At 41.5% G+C, this 6,589-nt stretch overlaps 1 pseudogene; it reads left to right on the top strand.

Moving 5' to 3' along the window:
• The first annotated feature begins 4,063 nt into the window (after window positions 1-4,063).
• Window positions 4,064-5,005, top strand: LOC118855115 (annotated as a pseudogene).
• The last annotated feature ends 1,584 nt before the right edge of the window (window positions 5,006-6,589 follow it).

Here is a 6,589-nt window from a genome sequence, read left to right as displayed (position 1 = left end):
GGAAGAAAGAAGGGGAAGGAAATGATAATGGAAGATGAAGAAGGTGATCGCAAGAATGCCAGTTATATGACAGAGATGAAGAGGAGGGAGGAAGAAAAAGGGAGAAAAGAGGAAGAAGAGGAAGGGGATGGAAGAAAAAACAAGAGGGAGTGAGAAAATGGAAGGAGCAAGAGCAAAATGAGGAAGAAGAAGGAGAAAAAGAGAAAAGAAAGGGAAGAGGGGGAAGGAGAAGACAGAGGAAATGAGAACAAGCATAACCAGCTACAATCGAGAATCAGATTATCCTGGGAATAGAAAGGCTGAGGGCTTTGTCCAGCATCAAGCACAAAGGCACAAATGGAACTGTCTCCACTCCTAGGCTCCATGTAATGATCTATTTATTGAACGCCAAGAGCGTTCATACAAAGGTATTGTAGGACCCAGTCCCTGGATAGGTTTGATACAAAGGAAAGGTCACTCAAAGTAATGGCATAATTTCCTAAATGTCTGGGCAAGGACAAGGGAGCTAATACTCTCTAAATGCCAAGGACAGAGGGTCCTTAGCTCTCTGGGGACCTCTGGTGGTCCCCAAAGGATCCAGCTGTTACAGAGAAACAAAGAGAAAAGAAAGGGGAGAGATTTTGCTCTTGGTAACTGGGCAGATGCAGGAAAACTTTCAGCAGAACGTCCAGGATTCTGCTACTGACAGATTGAGGGAAAAGTCTCCTGATCTCTAAACGCTCCCAGGTTCAGATCTAACTGTGAAAGGTAGGTCACTGAATACCCTACATTTGTGTTCTAGGCACTCAGTAAATACCTACTGGATTGAATTAAATTGAATCCCTCTGCTTGAAGGTAAAATCAAGGGAAAGGACGGGTTGGAGAAAGCCTGAGGAGGAAGAGGGGAAAGCCTTTCAGAGCCCCCATAACAATCCTTGATTTTAATCCTTTTCTCTCAGTCACAATCCCACTTCCAACCAAAGCTCTCATTTCACTGCCCCACCCCCAACCTCCTCCAAGTCCCCTCAAATGAAAATACAAAGTAACATCAGTCAGAACCTAAGACTAGACAGAGTTGTGTGCACTGTGCTCAAGGAGAATTGTGCCTGTCTGTATGTGAGTGTGTGTATGTGTATGCATGTGAGCAGGTGTGTAGGAGTGTGTGCTTGTGTGGTTTCTTCATGGATGGGGAATGGGGAGGGGTAATGGACTAAGTTCCTTGGTTAGCCCAGAGTGAGTTCCAAATTCTTCCAATTGACATCCTTCCTGAAACCCATCTGTCTAAGTGCAGCCAGCTGAACAGAACTGATTATTGTGATGGAGATTCAGGGCAACACAGCACTTCTGGCGCGTGGTAATCAACATCTGCCCTTACTATACAAGACAAGAAATGAAGGATGAATGGGAATGAGTTTGGACTGAAAGTGTTCTGATCCCAGGAGATCTTGGGCAGTTGCATTTTTAACTAATCAGTGAATGAATCACAGAGTATTTATTAAGCTGCTTCTGCATGTCATGTGTTGGGTACACAAGTACAAATCCAGCCAGTCTGTGTCCTCAACAAACTTGCAAGCTAAGTCCTAAAACCAACTCCTGACTGTCACTTCAGGAAAAAATAAAAAATCCTCTTTTTGGCATGTAAAGCCCTTCAAAATCTGGTGTACCCAGAAGGGCAGTGAGGTGGTCCATTGGATAGTGCCCTTGTCCTGCAGTCTAGAGGGCCCAGGTTCAAATTCTGCCTCAGATACTTACTACTTGTATGGCTCCAGTCAAGTCACTTAACCCTGTTTGCCTCAGTTCCTTATCTATAAAACGAGCTGGAGAAGTAAATGGTGAACCAGTCCAGTGTCTTTGCCAAGAAAACCCCAAGTGGGGTCACAGAGAGTCAGACAACTTTGAAATGACTCAACACCTATTCTAGGAAAACTGGCCAGTGTGCTGTTGTTCCTTCACACACAACATTCCACCTCCCCCCATGTACCTTTATCTGTCATGCTTGGAAAAGGTTCTCTCCTCACCTCCATCTCTTATCATCCCTAGCTTCCTTCAAGATTCAGCTCAAGAGCCATGAAGCATTAATTAACTCTCCTCGATTAGTAGTGTCCATCAAAAAAATTACTTTGGATTTACTTTATCTGTATTTACATATCATTTATTTTTATTATTTATATTAATTATTATTTTTCCATTATTATATACTCTTTTCATATTATATATTTAAATTTTTTTTATTTTTCAATTCAATTTATCCATTGCCATTCATGTTTTACCCCAGTAGGATGTCACTTCCTTCAGGACTTTTTTGGATCCCTAGTGCCTAATACAAAGTAAGCTGTAGTGCCTGGCATGCTATAAAAACTTAATAATATGATTGCTGAATGAAGGAATGAATATTTAAAATACTTTTGATTAATAAAACTTCATGGTTCAATTAAACTATTGTCTGCTTTTTGCATGTGAGCTGCACTCTGCTTCTTCTGTCCCTGCTCCCAAGAGGTTCTATATGCTTAGAATAAACTACTTGTACCTCTTCAGCTGTGGAATCTTCCTTTAGAGTCACTTTGACAGATGAATGGAGGGTGGAATGGAGTGGGGAAAGATTTGAGACAGGCAGAAAAAAATTCAGGGGTGAGAAAGTGAGGTGTTGAGGATTACCCTACCTTGACAGTGACTGGGATAGTGCTTCCACCCTCAACAGCAAGAAGGAAGTTAGAACGAGGGTAAGGTTTGGGGCAATATGAGGAGTTCTGTTTGGGACATTTTGAATTTAAGATGTTTATGGGACATCCACTTTCAGCTGTCCAGTAGGCACTAAGAGATGTGAGCTTAGAGATTAGGACAGATGTTAGGGTTGGATAAATAAATCTGTGAATGATCTGCAGAAAGATGGTTAGTGAATTCATGGAAGCTAATAAAATCACCAATCAAACGATGAAATCACCAAATCACCTCTAGACTATGTCTAGAGAAATAAGAAAAAGGCCCAAGACTGAGACTTAAGGGAAACCCATGATTAGTGGGCAATACACAGATGAAGATCCAACAAAGGAGAATGAGAAGTAGCAATCAGGTAGGAGGAGGATCAGGAGAGAGCAGCATCACAAAAAACTAAGAAAACATAGTAACAAGAAGACAGTAATTGACAGTATCAAAGGCTGCAGAGAAGTAAAGAAGAGTGAGGGCTGATAAAAGGCCAGCAGGTTTGGCAATTAAGAGATCACTGGCAACTTTGAAAAGAGCAGCTTCAGTGGAATGAGGTTGGAAGCCAGTCTGTAGAGAGTTAAGAAGGAAACATGAGGAAAACAAGTGAAAACCCTATTGTAGATTGCCTTCTCAATGAGTTTATCCAAAAAAAAGAAGGAGAGATACAGGATACCATACAGCAGGGCGGCTGAAGCAAGTGAGGATTTTCTCAGAATGATGGAGACATGTATGTAACAACTGTACTGGGAAATCTTCTCATCACATTTTTAGGCACTAGGAAAGTAGCCAGTTAATACTGGGCTCCAGTAGATGGAGAGAGTAAAGATAAGTGAGAGTGGGGATGATAGAGAGGATAATTTGCTGGATAAGTCATGGTGGAAGGGCTTACTTGAGCACATAGAAGGATCTGCCCTGTCAAGGGAAGCACCACTTCATTATGTGAGATAAGGCTTAAGGAGGCATCTGAGTGATGTAGAATGAGGGATAGGGAAGAAGAAAAAGCTCTTGATGCAGAAATACGAGGCAAGGTTCTCAACGGAGAGGGTGGGGGAGGAAAGCTATTAGAGGTTTGAGATTTGTAAAGATTTATGAAAGTGAATGTGGTTGGGAGGATAGTGAATCATTTAGGGAGGTTTTTAAAGAACTGTTTTGCATCCATGAGCATCTAATTCAGATTGTGTCATATAAATTTATGGTGGGCCCAGTCAGTATTATTTTGTAATTTTCTCAAGCTTCATTCAGCAGCACACAAATAGGAGGAAAAGTAGCAGATGGTATGTGTAAGTGAAGAAAGGAGATATCTGAGTAAATGTGTGTATTCTTTATCATTTAATTCTTTTTCTACAGGTGGCCAAAAAAGAGGACAAATGAGCCACTAGAGATGGGAAATCACACCAGGGTGAAGGAATTTGTTTTTGTGGGGTTTACCCAGTCTCCAAGGCTGAGCATCATCTTATTTCTTCTATTATTCCTGGTATATGTAACAACTCTGCTAGGAAATCTTCTTATCATGCTCACTGTGACCTGTGAACCTCGCCTTCACATACCTATGTACTTCCTGCTCTGAAATCTATCTATTGTAGACATTTGTTTCTCCTCCATCACTGCTCCAAAGGTTTTGCTAGATCTTTTAGCTAAGAGAAAGACAATTTCTTTCAATGGCTGTATTACACAGATGTTTTTCTTCCACGTCCTTGGTGCAGTTGATATTTTTTCTCTTTCTGTAATGGCTTTTGATCGTTATTTGGCCATCTCAAAGCCCCTTCACTATGTGACCCTCATGAATGAAGGAAGATGTCTTGGGCTCTTTGCAGCCTCTTGGGTGGGGGGCTTCATACATTCCATTGTACAGATCTCTCTGTTGCTCCCACTCCCTTTCTCTGGGTCCAATATCATTGATAGTTTCTACTGTGATATCCCCCAAGTCCTCAAACTCGCCAACACTGATACCTTTGTTCTGGAGCTCCTTATGATCTCCAACAATGGGTTCCTAGCCATACTTTGGTTCTTTCTACTCATTGTGTCCTATATAGTCATCATAGTGATGGTGAGGTCTCACACAGGAGAGGGCAAGAGGAAAGCCATCTCCACCTGCTCCTCTCACATCACTGTGGTCACCCTGCATTTTGTGCCCTGCATCTATGTGTATTCTAGGCCATTCACTGCCTTTCCCTGTGACCGAGTCATCTCTGTCACATTCACTTTCATCTCCCCTCTCTTGAACCCCCTGATTTATACCCTGAGAAACCAGGAGATGAAGTCAGCCATGAGAAGATTACAGAGAAGACTTGTTCCTTCTGGAAATCACTTGGCTCTATGCTAACAGAGAACTGGGCAAGGTTGACTTGAACTTTATGCCCATTATTTGCAGGGGGTAAGATAGCATGAGAGGTACATCCTTGCAGATATCTACATCCTGGAGAACAGTGGTGGGAGTCACCCTAAGTAACCAGTGAAGGCAAAGAATTTGGGTTATTCCAAGCATGAAAAAGCAAGGTACAAGATGCACAGACACACTAGACCCTCCTCCATTCAAAGAGTATCTATATTGAAGACTACAAATAAAAAATGGAAATGACGATGGCTTGGGAAGCAGAAGATCTGAACCTACCACTGATTCACTGTGTACCTATGGCAAATGATGTAACCTTTTTGCATGTTATGACTGCAGGGATTGGATGAAGTGGTCTCTAAGCTCCCTTCCACCTCTAACATTCTGTGTTCTCAAGTCCCTTCAGGCTCTAACTTCCTAAATTAATAATAATTGCTCACATTTATGTAATTGGGAATTGAGCAGAAGAGCCCCTAATTTATTTCACAATCACCTTGAAGGCTGCCAATCAGAGAAAGGGCCAATCAGAGGAGTTCCTTGTGTCTTCTCAACAAAAGTGGGGGAGGAATTGTTAACTTCCCTAGAAGGTGTCTCTTTCAACCAAAGACCACACTCTATAATCTCATTGAGTTGATCACTTAGATGGAGGGCTCTCTGAATCAATGCACCATCATGGTATAGCACTATAAGGTTTACCAAGCTCTTAACACATTGTCTCATTTGACAACAATCCCATGAGGTAAGCACTCCAGTTATTATTATCATCCTCTTTTAAAATTGAGAAAATTTCCACTCAGAGAAGTTAAACAACATCATAAGCATGGGATAATTGAATTTCAGAGTTGGATAGCACCCTGAAGGTCATCTAATCCAACCAGTAATTAAACCAGAATCCCCTCAATGGTATATCTATACACACAGCCTTTGCTTGAAGACTTTCAAAAGGGAGAACCACTAGCTCCCCAAGCAGACCATTGCTCTGTAGGACATCTCTCATTCAGAATTCTTAAACTTTTTTGTGTCCTGGACCTCTTTGGCAGGCCAGTGAAACATTTAGACACTTCTAAAAGTAACAATTATAAAGGCCTTAAATAAAAAAAACAGGATTACAAAGGGTACCAATTATATTGGAATACAATTATCAAGACATTGAAAGTTCCAAGTTCATGGATCCCTGGATATCTATTCACAGACTCTTAGACTCTGCTGAGTTCTCTTAAGAACCCCTTCCTTGATCATTAGGAAATTTTTCTTTACATTTAATCTAAATTTGCTTCTTCTCAATTTCCAGGTTTCCAAGACTATATAGATACTCAACTTGAGAGATTTGACTCAAACCCTCTCCTACCACCAAGTTCAAATGCCATGTTCAAAATTAAGAAATCTCAGAGTGAAGGGAATCTCAGTGGTCCCCTGATTCAGCCTCTTTGCCACCTTCATTGTCCTCCACTGGCCACTCTCTAACTGATCAACATATTTAGTGACATATGCTGCCTAGGACTAAAGGGGAGTCTGACCAGGACAGGCTGGCCCTGGTCTTGGACGCTGCATCTCTCTAAATGAATCTAAGAGCCC

Source organism: Trichosurus vulpecula, chromosome 6 (assembly GCF_011100635.1).
Source record: "Trichosurus vulpecula isolate mTriVul1 chromosome 6, mTriVul1.pri, whole genome shotgun sequence".
In the NCBI taxonomy this organism is placed as follows: Eukaryota; Metazoa; Chordata; class Mammalia; order Diprotodontia; family Phalangeridae; genus Trichosurus; species Trichosurus vulpecula.
Note: the sequence above shows the minus strand (reverse complement) of the source record. Positions and strands in the feature narration are given on the sequence as shown.